The sequence below is a fragment of the Oreochromis niloticus genome, linkage group LG15 (assembly GCF_001858045.2).
Source record: "Oreochromis niloticus isolate F11D_XX linkage group LG15, O_niloticus_UMD_NMBU, whole genome shotgun sequence".
Classification (NCBI taxonomy): domain Eukaryota; kingdom Metazoa; phylum Chordata; class Actinopteri; order Cichliformes; family Cichlidae; genus Oreochromis; species Oreochromis niloticus.
The window spans coordinates 10,165,637-10,183,027 of NC_031980.2; positions in this window are offsets into that span (position 1 = coordinate 10,165,637).

A 17,391-nucleotide genomic window follows, 5' to 3' on the forward strand; every position below is an offset into this window, starting at 1 on the left:
GTGCGTGTGTGTTGTTGCTAAATTAAAGCTGGTCCCAGTCCAGCGTTTAGAGGAGGTTTGCGTCGGGTTGATGTATTGTTACGAGCCTGGATAAGAGGGATGAGCTCAGAATAACGAACATTTTTGCCTCCCTCTGTGGGTGTGTGTGTGTGTGTGTGTGTGTGTGTGTGTGTGTGTGTGTCAGAGAGCTCACAGCTGTAGAGGGCAAAAAGCCAGACCCAGAGTCAGCCTCTATTGTCACGATAACGGTCGGCCTACCGTCTGCTTAATCAGCATAATTCTGCCTCTCAGTCTTTCTGTCTTTCATCCTGTCTCAATCACATTCTCTCTCTCTGTCTGCTTATCTTTCCATCTCTCTGTGCCTTGCTTTTCTTTATCATCTAACCCTCATCTGTCTTTCTTTTCTACTTTTATGTCTTCTTTTATCCCTCCACATCGCCCCCCCCCCACTCTAAATCAGCGTTAATGCCACCGCTGAGTGTCTCTGGAAGAGCTGCAGCTCGTGTGAGTTTCTGTGCACACACACATTTACACACGCAGTCACACACACACACACACACACACACACCAGTCTTGTTGTGGGTGAGGGCCACACACGCGCTTGAATGGCTGAGCTGCGAGGCTGCTGCTACTGCTATTTCACACATCCTGGCTTTTATTAGAGTTTTCCTCTCACGGTGTTCCACTTGTGCGCTTGTTAAAAAGGCTTTATATATGTAAACACATGGCGTAATTATCTGCTGTGTTGTTTTTAACTCACACCCTCTCCCTCTGACACACACACACACACAAAGACAGCAGTTTCAGCAGTGGTCTGCGGCACCTGTAGTGAGCAGGTCCCAGTGGGGTTTGATGGGCCAGACTGGAATCCTGGTGGGTTGCCAGATTGGCTGTCAGCAGATGAGCTGAACTTCGCCTCTGACTAAATATCCAGCTCTGACCCTTTTATTTTTGACATTCCTCTTTTGGGAGTGAAGCTCAAAATTGTTGTACTTTAATGCGACTGAAGTCTAGAGTAAATGATTTGTTGCACTAGTTAATATTCAAATGTGATGAACATTTGAATATTTTCGTCATTGTCCCTACCCAGTTTTTTTTTCCTTTTCAAGATCACTACAGCTGACAAAACGAATCACTGGGATTGGCATTAAATCAAAGTGTCTAATAAGAAACTGCATTTATTTTAAAAGTGACATTCATATGGTTCATATTTCCTTAATTAATAGCCCAGCTAGACAGTTCAACTGTGAAATTAAAATTAAATATACAGGAGATTCAGACATAGCAACACCCTTAGACAAAAACTGGTTCATCCCAAAGACAAAATACCCCAAAACAAACTAAACAACATAGTGTATTAGGTGCACAGAAGAAACCAAACCAACCAAACTCTGACCACCACCAGTAGGCAACGGGTAAAGTGTCTTGCCCAAGGACACAACGACCGAGACTGTCGGAGCCGGGGCTCGAACCGGCAACTTTCCGATTACAAGACGAACTGCCAGCTCTTGAGCCACGATCGACCCTCAAGACCATCTGCACTAAGGGTTCATTACCTGGGACTTCCAGTGGTTTAAGAACCGAAGAAGCCTCTTGGATGAGGGGAAAAAGGCTCCACAAACTGAAGAAGTCCAGCTGTCGTCATTTTCAAACTTGTAAAGCAATTGGAGTTAGAACATTTAAAAGTGCAGCAGGTCTTCTGAAGTCTCGGGAGATGCACTGCTGACACTGCTGTTATTCTTTTCTATCAAACATACAGATAGAAAAGAATATTTCCATACAGGACTGGTTGGGTCTTGGTTAATGATTACCTACAGTGCTGTTGACCAACAGGGTGCCAGTGGAAACTGTGCAACTGTTGTTTAAAAACAAAGGAAGAGGAAAGGGGGAAGGCATGTTAGGAGGCAGTGAGAGAGAAGGAAAGGCAGGAGAGTACAGATGAGAGTAGGGACTTTAAATGTAGGACTGATTTGGAGCTGCCAGGGAGGGGGAAAAGAGCGCGATCACAGGATAGTCAATTTTCAATTCATTTTTATCTTTAGTGCAACAACAAATTGCAACAACACTCTCCTCATGGCGCATGAGAAGAGGGCTGGTGTAATGGAGGGGGAAAATTACGGATAGAGAAGGTGGAGGCAGATGATCCTAGCGTGGCGACCCCTAAATCGCTATGGGGTTGTGGTGACAGCACATTTGGTAATCACGATACAATCAGTATAGTCACCTTAAGGAGTCATTTCAGGAACTGCTATTTTGACGGTTCATGATGGCATTGTTTTCTCCCCTGTATGTTTCGCTCTTAGTTTCCTATATGCGTATATATACATGTTGGCATGCTTACAGTATTTAAGTAAGATTCATGTATCAGCATGTGGTAATAAACTGAACATTGTTCTGTCGTGACGGGTGCTTCCCTTTTAAACAGCTGTTGTGAAATTGCTGTCACGACTTGGGTTTAAGGGGAAAAAAACACGATCCCAAACACACGCTCTCTCCAACGAGCACAGTCCTACCTGTTGCATTTCAAATCTGGTTCAACCACATTTCAACTTTACCCAAGCTGACTTTAATTACTGTAGCAATGACAAACATGCTGCCCTGCGGTTCAGGAGTGCATCAGGGAACAGTTTTTGGACTAGAAACGTGCTTCGTGCTAGATTTTCGATGTCATAGTGTACTAGAGAAAGACATATCTTTAAGGTATTCAGATTTGAGCTCAAAGAAGAAACTAAATGTTGAATTAATGTAGCTATATACCTCTTAAAATACTAATCTTGACACTCCAACTTGGAGTTGTTCAGATATCACTAACACACCAGTTCTTCTCCTTTGGAATTCACCATCTGTGCACAATTTTGCAAATTCCATATTCTGCATGAAAAGTACAATGCATGTGCAAACCACATCTGGCCCCAGGTCTGCTGGACTCACTTCTCTGCTCAGGCATGACTGATCAGGAATGCACAGTCGACCGCACCCTTTCTCCCCTTCAACCACTGGACGCAGGCCTGCTGGGTGTGTGTGTGTGTGTGTGTGTGTGTGTGTGTCTGTCTGTCTGTGCTTGAGTGTGTGAATGCCCTACTCAGATTACCGGAGTTCATTTGTCTTGTAAGCTCTAGTGCCACTCCTTTTTATTCTTTTCATGCTAAAGTATCACCTTGTTGGCCCCCTCTCCTTTCCTGTTTGCTCTTTTGGCTTTCTTTGTCTGTCCGCTTCAGACTGTTTGGTCAAAAAGATGAACAGAAACGAAGCCTTTCACATCGTAAATCTGCGGCATGAGCACAGGGAGCCTGTAGACGTATCGTCGAACTCGATGCAGCCTCTCATGCTGAACTTATCTGCTTCACAGATGTGGCTCGGATGCACACCCAGTCTGAGCTTCCTTGTTCTTTGTCCCAGTGATAGTGTATTTGCTCACACAGTGCGTGTGTGCATATGCTAGAGCGCACAGGCAGACTTACAAGCACACTATTAAGAGTGTCGAGTCAGCAGCTGCTGCTTCGGGTTCAGGGGTGAGAGGTCAGAGGTCATTACCTGCTTTGCGCTTTTGCCTTTATCTCTATGGATAATCTGCACTCACACATGAGTCTTAGACACGGTCATGGATCAACACGGGTGGGCCGCAGGAGAATGGTGCTCCTAGTTAAGCCTGCAACTTTTTACCAAGAAGTAAAAGAATTCAGGAGCACAGTATAAGAAACACACAGACACACACAACAATGACAGTATACAAGTACTTTCAGCTGGAATATTGGACTGTGGAATGATGGAGCACGTGGGCAGCGGGATGTGGGATTTGTCTTCTTCCAGGGGGAAGTGACAAAAGTTGACTCCAAAGGTTTGAGAGAGTTTAATCTTGAAGTACTCAACAAGAGCTTGAGTGTGTGTATGTGTTTTTGTGTGTGTGTCATCAAAGACTTATTCCATAGAAACCAAAAACTGTATAATGTTTGAAAGAACTGTTGAAATAGCTGTGTTATCCCTGATTAAAGATCGCTATCTTTAAAGGCACGCGCAACCATAAATACACAAACATGCTTTATTCCCTCCAGGCCTTGTGATAGTGTTGTTTACTGACTGTCATCTGATTGTAAATTGTTAGGCACGTACAAAAATGAACTGACACATAAACAGACAACATTTTCTGGACGATTTAACCTTTGGATGAAGTGCCAAGGCTCCTCTGACCCGCAGCTAAAAGTTTGTCTAAGGGGTGAAAGTAATTTCAGTCTGATGGCCCCCTCCTGTGGCTGGAAGTGGTAATTGCGCACAATAGAGGCTGCAGAAAAGAAAGCAAGCTTTGTTTTCACGTGATTAAATGTGTGAGGCGGCAGGCTTTTTTCCCCAATTTGTGGGAAACCATATGTTTCACAGTTTCTAATAGATTTAAACAAGTTCTGCAGTAAGTTATGCCTGTGTAAAAGTGTCCAGATGCAGTGTGAAGTGTGACAAATAGGGTATCAAATAAAATGTTTTCAAAAAGACAGACATACTATTGAGAGTGCAACAGCTGATCATCTTCACGACTGATTAATCTCCTCTTTTCTCAGATAATAGATGATTATTTTTATCTGCTAGAAGACCCAAAAATGATGTCTTAAAAAATTCCTCTTTTCTCCATCCTCTCCAGTGCGAAACCTACTGTTATTTAGCACAAAGTAACTGGATTCCCACCGAAAGCACACACGATGTTTGTCGTTTTTCATCAAAAAAATCAACCGAAACCAGTGTTTTATTTTCCAAATGATTTGAGCCAGTTCATTCTGAGTGAATCAACTACTTAATCTTAAAAAAGAAAACAAAAAACTGTACCATATTTCATGGAAACAGATGAATATTGTGATGCAGATTATATGAGACAACAACAAAAAAAGCATGGTAGTGGACTTCAAAGCTCCAGAGGTCCAGCAGCCCACCACTAGAGGGCTGTTGCTGGGCTTCCAGGCCTGGCCTACCTACCTCTCCCCCTGCAGGTCTGAAGTTGCTCAGCAGCTAACCTGAGAGGACCCTTTATACTGTGTGACTCACATTTTCCTTCCCTAGTAGTCTATTATCACATGAGTTAATCACTTTACTCCCTATCCCGTGTTCCCTGTGTGCCTGCGGTTTGTTTGTGGTTGCCTTTATCAGTTGTGATTTCTTAATATGCAGTTTTTGCCAGAAGGAGCAAAGGAGGAACATTGAGTACGACTTTTATCTGTGTATAGGTGTTGCGTAGGTGTTGCGTAGGTGTCGTACCGGGGCGGCCGACACTGATGATTAATGTCTTTCTCACACACCAGCCTTTCAACCTCCTGTAACTCTTAACAGTATTATTGTGTAAATCCAATATGATGCAATAACACCTGTTTACAAAGAAGACAACCAACAAATAAGTAATGACGTCTCTTTAGGTAGAAATTTTTGTAAAGTGGGCAGATCTTCCTGTAAGTTGCAGGTGTAAATATATTCTTGCTGTAATTGAGTTTCATCAGGGGTAAATCTGACACTTGTGTGTGCAAGTTTCCAACACCTCCAGGAGGAACTTTATATAGGACATCCAATATATAACACACGCATGCACATAGAAGTCGAGCATGCTTTCCTTTACTTACATTACCGCCCTGTGGATGTACCATAATGTAAAGCAGATTTCCTTGAACACTGAATGTGACTGCAGTCGAACCAAATCGGGGAAACAAATGCGTTCCAGAAATACGACTTTAATCAGCTGGTGTCAAACCGTACGGTTTAGAATTTGTTGCCCAAAAGTGGTCTTTTACAAACAAACACACACATGCGCAAAGGCACCAACTGTCCCAGTAAATGTGGGGTGCTCTGGTGTAATAAAAGCCTTCCTCTGTGGTGGAGCTGAACCCCTGTGTTTAACTGCCTGTGTGAATGTGTTACCGCTGAGAAGGACACACTGTGAAACTGCACATACTGGGATTTGAAACTTGGCAGAAACACTCAGCCGAGGCTTTTATAAGACAGTTGTGCACTGCTGGACGCACTAAATGCTACTTCCCCCCCCCTTTTTTCCAGCTGGGCTTCTTTATCTGCTGTATTTACCTTTTGTGTGGTGAGGGTGTATCAGTGTCAGGTATACCCAGCCGCTAATGTCTGATTGGGTTACCTGACAAACAGGTTGGCCCTCATGTCCCAGCTTTATGTCTGTGGCACACAAGCGGTGGCAGCGTGTGTTTATATTTAAAATCTATACATTTAAAATCTTATCAGAGTACACAGTTATGTCCATTCAGTCTCTTTCTTTTTGTTCCTTTTCCCACCTGGTCAGCTCTAACTTTGTACCGCATGTCTTTTTGATGCAGGAATGTGTGAATCCAGTCAATACTCTGATAAGATTTAGACTAATTTAGCTTTAATTGCCCTGTACTTCTTCACTGTCTGGATTTTTGTTTGCTTTTCCTCTTGTCCTCTCTTGTCACGTCTGATAGTAGTGTCCCAACATGACATTAGTGACCCATGGTTTCCTGTTTAAACACCAGTGTGTTTAGAGTCGGCATCGTTTTCAAAGCTAATCACTGACACACGGCTCTGATGGTATAATCGTGTTTACATTCTGAGGTAACGTGACACTCTTTTTGGAGCCTGTAATGTCTCTGATGAAAGATTAAAGCCTGCTTAAAATGTGTTTTGTATTTAATGCCAACAACAGGGAAGAAAATGGTCTGTATTTGATTTATAGTTAAGTAAAATATGTTTCCACATCCAGTTTTAGTTAACTATAATGACCTTGATCATAGCTGGAAAAAACATCTTCTCCATGTCGCTCTATTCAAATTTAATTGTGTACATTATCAAGGTTTTAATGGATTAGACATGTGAAAGCTGTGCTTCTGCTTCTAAGCAGTCAGAGATGTTTACGCTCTTCTTTTGATGACACGCCACCAAGCTGAAGCTGCTGAATGTCCACTTGTCTATAATCTACAGTTTAATATACTGATTATTGTCAGTGCTTTATCTCCCTCATGTGCACTTTATTAAATATAAATGAGGAGGAGGAGGTTGTGATGAAATTTTGACTCCACTTATGGGTTATGTCATTAAGCTTCACTTCCTCAAAAAAGAAAATAAATTAGTCCTGAATGCAGCCAGATGCTCTGTGTTTGAGTTGTCCGTTAATCGCGTTCTTGTGACTGTAATGTCTCTTGACAACCTTAAAGAAATTCCTTCAAATTTGCCACCAAAGTTTAAATTTTCGTGGTGAAATGTTCACTTGCTGTGACCACATGTTGGTTTCTTTTCTTGTGATTTCTTAGGGAAGGAAAGAAAAAATCTTTTTACACGCCGGGCTGAATCTTTTTCTTCAACTCAAGGATGGACTGATTATAATTTGCTGCAGTTTTACAGGTCAAGGTCACAAAGCACCAGGTTAACTATTAGTCATGTCCTTAGTTATCCCCCTACATCATTCCCTCTACTGTAATAAAACCTACTTTGTTCTCCCACTTTATTGACATGTCTTACTGATCACTGCTGCACAGTAGAGTAATGCTGGTTAAATATTAAAGGGCTTATGGCTTTATGTGTCACCACTGTGACCGAAGGTCTTCAAAAATATATCTGTGGTGTGTACTTGATTGCCTATATTTGTATATTCCAAGCTATGCTTGGAAATGAGCACCTGGCTTTGTGAACAAACAAGTGCTGATGTAGTAGATTTTCTCTCTAAAGGGGAAACTCAAATGAGGTCGGGGACCTGAGAGAGCAATAAGGTTTTGAGTCTAAGCTTACACCGCATCGCAGTCACAGATCTGGAATCGTCTTTCAGTAGCGTAATGGATCCATAAAATAACCTTACGGTGCCAGATCTTTGTCTTGACGATCTGACGATCCTCTAATTTTCCTCCTTTTCTGGGGTAAACAAGAAGGTGAGAACGGTTGATTAGGGTTATGGGTTCTCAGCCAAGGCTACGTGTGTTTGTGTACTCACTCATTCTGTTTTTGTCACACCTTAGTGGTATTGTGCTCCCTATGCGTTTACACTCAGGTGGGAAGGCTCCACCCCCCTACATACATGTTTTTATCCCTGAGGGCCTTTGTGTTCCTCACACACTGCATGTTTCCCAACAGTAGTTAAGGGTTAGTACTGCTGAGGCTGGGGTTAAAGCTGTTGTGTTCAAAATGAAAGAACCTGTGGGATATTGATAACAGGGAATGTAAATAAAAGCGTATGTGGGGTGGAAAAAAGGTGTTTAGGAGGTAGGAAAGGACATAAGGAGGGTGTGAGGAGTGGTTGCCATGCCAGTAAATGAATGGCGGGGCGGAGCAGAGATCAGGGAGTGCAGAAAACAGAAAGAAGAGAGGCAGAGAATAAGGAAGAAGGGACGGCGACTCGTATTCAGCTTCATGTGTGAAGGGTGGGTGAACTTAACCTAACTCACAGCACATGCAGGACTTCAGGAGTCACGAAGAGCGGAGTCTGGGCAATCCTCACCAGCATACCCTTTCTTTTTAACTCACCTGGGTGCGATAAGCAGGTGTGGGCTTGCCTTCCCAATTCTTGCTTTATCACTGGTGTAGATCAGCTGATTGGAGATCCAGAGCTTTGTCAACACTGGGACCCTTTATCACAGCCTTTGCTTAGCACGCCTTTTCCTCAACCACTAGTGACGGTAATATTTGCGGAAAAGGGATCAAAACAGGACGGACAGGAAAACGCATGAGGATTCACAAGAAGTTGGTTGTAAATTCTCTGGAAAAACTCGACAGGCATCCTCATTTCTGCTGCACACCCAGCAAAGGGAGTTTCACATGTGAGTGTGCCTATGCCAGCGCGTGAGCATGCAAGTAACTTCATCAGGACGGCAACAAACCCGGGAACCTCTTAACCCCTTGGTCAGGCCTTGGCTCTAAGATGGTGCGACTCAGCTGGCGCGTGCTAACAACTGGAGATAACAACACTCAGGGGCACACATGGTCGTAAACAACAACCGCTGATTTGCTGAGACTGAAAAGAATCGTAGGGTAATTTGGAAACCTCTCTCCACCCTGTCATGCACCACTGAGGAACATAACAGAAAAAGGGGACTGTGCACAGAGAAGTGTGCGCCGCGGAAGGGCGGTGATTTTCCTGATTGCTGGATTGCTTAATTACCCCTTTGGGTTTGGGAATCACGCCTGGAGTCTTAAGGCACAAAGGAGGACAAGAAAGGAGAAAATGATTTAAGTTTTTGCGGCAGAGAGATGAAGTGAAGGAGGAGGCTGTGTGGGTCCGAGTCATGATGTGGAAGTGCGCTAAGCAAACGGAAAGCAAAGTGGGATATGGGTGAATGTCCTGCTGGAACTAATTCAGTGCTTATCGTTGAATCTGAAGAGTCTGAAACAGTTCAATAAGTGTGAATATCTGGACTACCTACCAACCTAAGGATTTACGGCTGGGGATATTTTTTTTTTTGCTTAGTTATAAAGAAGACCTCTCTGAGGGACAATGAGAGGAGACAGGAGATCCGCATCATTCCGAAAGGAGAAACCAGCGGGTCTTTCCCGGGCTCTCAGCTGGCTCAACGTGTCCAACCTCTCCCGCCAGAGCAGACGCGTCTTCCAGAGCCAAAATGAGCTCAACGTGGTTCACAGCCGCCACTCGTACTCTCAGTCTCACAGTCACCTTCACACCTCAGACGGAGACGAGGGTGAGGACGACGATAACTGGGTGTACCGGCCTCAACACAAAATAGGTGAGAGTGGGGAAACAAAAAAAAGAAGCAGTGATTATTTTATTTTTATACTGGACACACACCTACTTAACCATGTGTGTTGGCTACGTCTCTTTGAGCTTGTTAGAATGGTTCTTTGTTCTCGAGCTCAGTTAGGGAGACAGCGAATGATGTGTTTACCCGCACAAGCAAAGAAAGTACTGTTTCACTCTCTTTCTTATGGCACCCTGTTCTCAATCTCCACAACCCTCACACTTCCTGGTTGCCTTTGAGACTAAGCTGGATGTGTGTGTTTGTGGTCAGCAGGACTTGTGGCTGGTCAAAGGGCACTTTGTCCCTGTGTGATAAGTCAGCAATGATACATCAGCCCCGGAAGCGGGTGCAATGATGTCACAGGCTGGTACCAATGTGAGTGTAGGATTTGGTGCCAGGGAGAGGGTGTGTTTGTGTTTGTCTAGACCTGGATAGCTCATCACTGAGACCAAGAAACTATTATTTAGTTTCTTTTATTCAGCTCTTTAGTTTAGAGTTTTAATATTGGACATCTTTCTGTCTGAGGTAAGAATGAAATTTAAACCTGGCAGTATTTTAGGAGTATTAAGTTTCCAGTTTCTCATTATTTATTGATTGGTTCATTAGTTGTGTGGCTGGGGTACATGCATCTGTGCATACTCGGTCAGGGGTGTCAGTTAGACTTTGGGGAGAGTGGTTGTAACTGTAGCCTAACCTTTACCTGAGAATGGAAAAAGACACCAGTGATAGTCGCATTAACTCTGACACTTGCTGCCATTGGTAGTTTCACTCACACTGTACATTAACATTAAAATATTGCCTTACTTTAGATACCCTTGGAGCAGGATAGGTTATACATGCATACATGCTTGGACACAAAGGCTTTGGGGAGGCAAGTGGGACAAAAATCTCCACAAAAATACAAACCAAATAAAAAAACAATATTGTAGCCTAAGTTTCAGATATTCTGGATCAGCATCTGCCCATGTTTTTCTCGCTATTACACTAACGGTAACATAACAAGTTGTTATCAGCTTGAATAGGCAAATTACATGTGTTGTCTCTCTGCCTGGCTCTGCGTTTTATTTTCAAAGCAGTTCAGCAACATGACGACTAGTTGCTTCCATATCTGAACTTTCTTTATCTCAATGTGTCCAACCAATCGGTGCCGAGCTTCCTGGGATAAGATTGTCACAATAGCATGGAGACTTACATGGAGCAATAACAATGACGTAGCAGCACAGGCGCCACATGTAGTCTCAGTCTGCTGTCGATGTTAAGAACATATTTTGAATCTGTGTCCCTATTGGTGGTCAGGGCTGGAGTAGTGTCACCTGACAGCATATGATGACATTTTGTTGCTCCAGGAAAGTGGAGCTTGTTGCTGCTCTTGTCAAGTTTTTGCATGTTTCATCCCTTCCTTCCTTCTCTATCACCTCTGAACCTGCCCCTTCCTAAAACAGCTCAGAGACGCACATAGCTGAAGTGGTTTAAGGTCCTGGCATTTTTCTCATAGTTAAAGGGTTAAAGCAGAAGCCGGTCAAAGTTTATATGGTAACTATATTGGTATGTAGTGTTTTGTTTTTAGTTTTAACTGAAGGATAGTTTTTTTTTTTTTTCCTGGTTATAATCTTGAACTTGAGATTACATATAATATTATTTGTGTCCTTTAACTCTAGAGATAAGCGTTGCAGTGCTGTGGTGCAGCCTACACCTTTATGGATTTTATATCTGCAAACCAAGAACGCGCCCTTTTATTGCCAGCATGTGGTTCAGTGGCAGAAAATGTCTTTGTATTCAAGCCAAATCTTTATCTAAATGTACTACACCGCATGTGATTCCACTGTTTGATCTGTCTTACATAAGAAGATCATCCTACCTTATTTGCTGTCTGCCTATCTCATCCGTGTTTGCCCCTCACGCTGGCCTCAGGATTTCTTCACAGATCTCTTTCAGTCCTTTCTCGGAATGATTTCAAAATCTTAAATCTAAAATTTTCACTCACATTTTAAAGAAACCAATCATTTCCCCATTAAATATTCAGAGGAAATAAGGGGTACATTTTCCAACTACGAAGCTTGGAGATGAAGATGATGCATTCAAGTGTGAATAAGTGATTTTAAACAATAACAAGACAGGAACCGATCAGACTTATTGCATTAGACTTTTTATTTTTACAAGCTAATGCTCTCTCTCCTGCTGTTTCTTTTCACAGCCTCTTCTTTCTTTCAGTCTTTCTCTCTTTCCCTCTGTTGTAGACAGACTATATCTTTTTATAGCTAATTCCAGGCCAGAGAGAGTGTCATAGACAGGTCAATATAAAATTACTCCATCTACAGTGCACACATGCACACACACACACATATATACGTAGTGTACAGATGCACACTGCACACAGAGGAAATGTCTCGGGAATAAGTCTCCAGTTTGAACCTTAAGTATTTTTAACATCTGGATCTTGCTTCCACACGCCTGCCAAGACCCATTACAAGGCATATGGGCAGCCACGCACTGTGCCTCTGTGTAAATATAGCCCGAAAATGAGTGCCTGGGGATGCAAAACCTGCAATTTTGATGTAGCCTCCAGCTCGGCTGGTTGGGTGTTTGCCTCGGTTGTTGAGGTAACGGGTGTGTGAGTGAGTGAGTGCTTCCTGGGCCAGTTGCAGCTCCGACAAAACGTTGCAAAAGTTGTTTTATTTATTGGTTTGATGTGTGTATATATATATATATTTTTTTTCCAGAAAGAAACGGTGGCTCGTCAGACACCCAACCGTTTCATTGTCTGCAATGCCTTTATAGTTAGGGGTTATACAGATCGCTGCTGATTGGTTAAAACCTCCAACACACCCACCAAATGACAGGAAATGTGGCCCAAAAAGCATGTTACCAAAAAACTGCACGTTTCAGTTAAAAAACCAAAACAAAACAAAAACAAGGCGGAAAATAGCAAAAGTGCTCCTGGTGTGGCTCAAATTGACATTCGTACCAGGTTTTGCTGCTTATTGAACTATTTATTAACAAAGATTCTTAAAAAAAACTTTGAGCAAGTGTAACATATAGCTATATTTTGTAACGGCTATTCCTTCCTGTTTTAGGAATTGAAATACAGGTGATAGGGTCCCAGTTCTTTTGTATGTCAAATTAGTTTAAACAAATGTAGATAAATATATCATTACCAAGAATTCTAAGGGAATAAAAGTAAAACTAAAACAATCAGTTCATTAAATAAATTTCCTCCTGCAGCTGGCACCTGACCTGTGCTGAAGGATCCAGTTAGGATCCAATGGCTTATGCTGTGTCCCAATTCTAGGCTGCATACGACTGCTGTATTTATTATCTAACTGTTTTTTTCATATAATGTCATTGTTTGATTTAATAGCTCAGTACCAGACAGTGTCATTTTAAGTTCCAATGAACCATCTTGCAAAAACAAAACTGTGGATTTGGAGCAACAGCAAAATCAGTCCGACCCCTGATCTCCAAAACGTCACAAAATATCACAATGCTAATTAAACTTTATAAAGGGATAGTAAAATGTTTTCCTATTCTTCTGTGTGTGAGCTGTTTTACCACCATTTGTTTTTTGTTTTTTGTTGTTTTTTGTCCCTTTTTGATAAGGGGCAGTTGGAAGCACCCGTGTCAGAGAAGCATCGCAAAATTTAGATATTTAATTTACTGTCATAGAAAAGCATAAAAGGCAGCATTTTGAATAAGCTGGAACCAACCTGTGATCCAATTATTTTAACTCAAAGATCTTTCACCTTTCACTGTTCTTCTTTCTGTCAGTATCAAATCAGATATACTTCTTTTCTTCATTTTTTCATTTCCTTCTCACTTCCAGATTCATGCAGGGACAAAATGATCTGATCAATCTCCTTGATCGCCTTATTGATCTCCCCCTTTGTGGCTGTATGTCTCAGCTGGTGGGACCCCATCAGACAGTGGAATCTAGGTCTCAGTTGTTAACTGTACTCCTCCTTATTGGTTGTTATTTATAGATCATCAAGCCACCAGATGAAGGTGCACTCAATGTCTTCTTGTTTATCCAGATGTTTTCCTTTGGCAAGTGTGCCTGGACCGTGTTAACATGGAAGTTTGGAGATTTGGGGATTAGTCTTCAGCAGAGTTTTACGTGTGATGTAGTTTTTTGTCTCTACAGTGTGTCACTGTGTCACATATTTGGGGCAGGAGCACAGTGACCTAAATATTAACCATACCTTGACACGCCACAGCTGTGGCAGAACCAGAATTAGGTTCCACATTATTGAAGACGTGTTTATTAGGGCAGGCTGTAAGAAAAGGGTCTTTGAGTACATATTTCTCTTTGTGGGATGCTTGGTGAAATTTTTGAGAGGCTTCACAGACCAAGCTCTTGCATAACTGTCTTTTTTGTGGAGGGTTTTATAAAGGCACCAACAGAAACACACTCATCATTACCGTGTAGTCGTTGTGTAAATCCAGATTAGCAGATGATAATTTGCTGTTGGGAGAGGAGATGGATGTATAAACCAGCAAGGCCTCATTAAAAGACAGACACAGAAATCTGGTGATGTGGCCCACAGCCCAGGGCTTGTAAACACACCAGTGCTGTACATAGAAACACGCGAAACATTCATTAAAAAAAAGCATATCTATAACAAGTGTTATACACTTATAAACTGCTTCTAATCATTTTTCTCTTTTCTCCTATGTGCTGCTCTCGGTGACCATCACAGGTAAGTCCAAACTTTTTCTTCCTCTCTGATCTTCCTTTGTATCTCTTTGCCAGCTGACCCCAGATCAGTCTTATTGTGTACTGAAATGCTCCTAATCCCGGTACACACAAGAGTTCAGCTTTAGCTCAAATTAAGTCTCCCCCCCCCTCCCAATCCATTAATCTCTGATTTTTTTTCCCCCCACCCACCCTTTTGAATCATATTGTATGTATCCCATTACCTCTGTGTTGTGGGATCTAATCCACAAAAGGCCTGATTCACTGGTGAAAAAAGGGCAAGTAGAGGAAAAACAAGTGATTACGTTGGTGAACATGGTTTTAGCAGCTTGTAAGGGGATAGAGGTCTCGGGGTTTAGTTTGATAGGATGAACTGATATTGTCCCAACACAGTGGCGAGGTAACAAAAAGACCTCTTCACGACAAATGCGTGAATTATGATGACGTAATACCAACAGAAATAATCTTTTTCCATCATTTTAGAGCCAAAATGTTCATGTTTATCCTTACAAGTGTTCTTTTTTTATTTATTTGTTTATTTTTGTGTTTTTGCTACTAATCGCTTCTTTTTTTTCCTTTTTTTTTAATGGCAGAGTCAGATTTTTTTCAGATTCCTTCTCGTCGCGTGTCTAAATATCTGAGCTGTGGAAGCTACAACAAGCTTAGTTTTTATCTGCCTTTGCTATTTAGTCTTATCTCTAATGCAAAGCGTGCCGCAGTTAAAACATGGCATACTTGCACAGCAGTGGATATGACAGAGGATGTCCTGGACACTTAGATAAGATGCTGTCTGTGTTTCTGATACGGGCCCTTTGACGTGATTCAAGTCCTAAAACGGTGTTTAATCTGAAGACAGTCTGCATTGTAGAAGCTGAAATCTCCCTGTATGTACTGTTTGCATCCTGCACCCACAGAAAGAGGTTGTCACTGTGTGCTGCCATGTAGTCCATGTGCAGAAATATACTTGAAGAAGATAATCTTTGATGAAACGATTCAATTAGAGCATGCTATGGGCTGAATTTTCAAAATTGCAATAGTAAATATATAATTTATAAACGTGAGAAAAGAAGACTGAGTAAATATTTGGAATTAAGTTTATTTCTTTATTTGTAGATCATTTAAACAAGAACGCTGTAAAATTTTGCTATACCGACCAGTGGCTCGCACTGACTTCTGAAACTAATCTTAACAAGACTGTGTTTGTGTGTAAAAGCGAAGGAAATCCACCTCTCTGCTTTGACAGTTTCAGCTTTGCGAGAGCGGTAATTACGCAGGCCTCAAAATGCTGCTTGTAAGCCAAAGGTTTTATAGGAGAAGGTTAAAGTTAAAGCCATTCTGGCCAATTAAGGTGAAGGTTTGATGAAGTGAGATTTTACTGTCTGGTTAGATGGGTTTATTCAAGCATTTGTGTGTATTTTGAACAGCGCATTTTTCTTCCAAGGCTGCGTTTTTGTGGCTTTCTCATTTCAGTCAATCATGCTTTCCTTGAGGCTCCGCGTCACACGAGGTCACACTTACACATTTGCACACTAGTCAGCCTCTAATTGGCCACATCTGGTCGAGACAGATGTGTTATAGCCTGCAAGCAACAATCACGCTTGGACGTCATAGTTTTATTATGATTGTGCCACTTTAATCCTCTTTTGGAACATCTGCACAGAGCGTACACTCTGCCAAGTAAGTAGGTAATAGTCATAAATATCAGCATTAATTATATGCAAGGTTAATCACCGTTGCTGTAATTGTGTAGTGGAACCATAACATCTTAAAGACACGAAGTAAGCCTTTGTCTGTTTTGTGTCTGCTAAACATCTGTTTATACAGTATACAACAGAAGTGAGCACACCCCTATACAATATCACTGTCATATTATTCAAAACTGGATCAGCTTACAGTGCACCAATTCTAGGTTGTCTACTTGGGTATTTTCTCTTGATGTAAAATGAAAAGCTAACAGTTAAAGTTTCCATCCATCCATCCATCCAAAATGTAAGAGGATGGATGTTTAATGTTTAGTTGCCTGAACCAACCTAACTGGTTTCTTACAGTATAAAGTACCAGCATCTGTGTTCCAAGCTATCACTCTTTCCAATTCTAACAATAACCCTAACTATAGATGAGGGCTGGTAGATCACCTCCTGAATTACAGGTTTTGCCTCTTGGATCAGCTAACACAGCGCCATTCTGTTTTGGACGGCTCTATTCCTCTTCTGATAAAGTTCAGTAGTCACCAGTAGCCCTGGGCAGATTCATAGCAAACAGGACTTAGCCATCACGCATTGTTATGTACTGTACGTGTGGGCTTTGGAATATAAATGAATGCAAAGGGTTCTGGGTTTTACATAACTTACCACAGATCACTTAAGATCAAAGGCTGCCACACCAAATGTGTTTTTGCAGAGGAAGAGAAAGCCATTACAGTGCATCATTGGTAATCAATGCCATTTTGCATTCTGCTATCCAGTCTGGACTAAGCCAAACTTTATGTTGACTCTTTAATTTACTCTTGTCAATGTGCACTGTGTTGTCTAGCTGCATATATTGATTTACTGGGTTTGTAGAGAGTATGATTTTCCCCTCTTTTTTTAGATTTGAAAGCACAGTTAAAGTCTTTGATTACTATCATTTCAACAAACCTAAAACTAATCTTCCTTTTGTGAAAAGTTTACCTCATGTGAGATTTACAAAGCACTTTAAGTCATAGAGGAATGGCCCAGAATCAGATCCATAAGCTATTCTCGCTGCACATCTGAACAAGGTGGTAACAAAAACATCAGTTTAACACCCATAAACCAGATGTATTTTCATGTGTGTTTCCAAAATCTTGTAAGTGAGCCTGTATTTCTGTCTGCGACTGTCACGACACTGAGGGTGATTGGGATCGGCCTGCCTGGAGAGCATGTGATGCACCACGCTGGTAACTGCGTCTGATAACAAGCAGTTGAATTGTGGGGATTAAAGCGATTATATTTGATCAGCGCACAATGGATCGGCCTCAAGCCGGGGCCC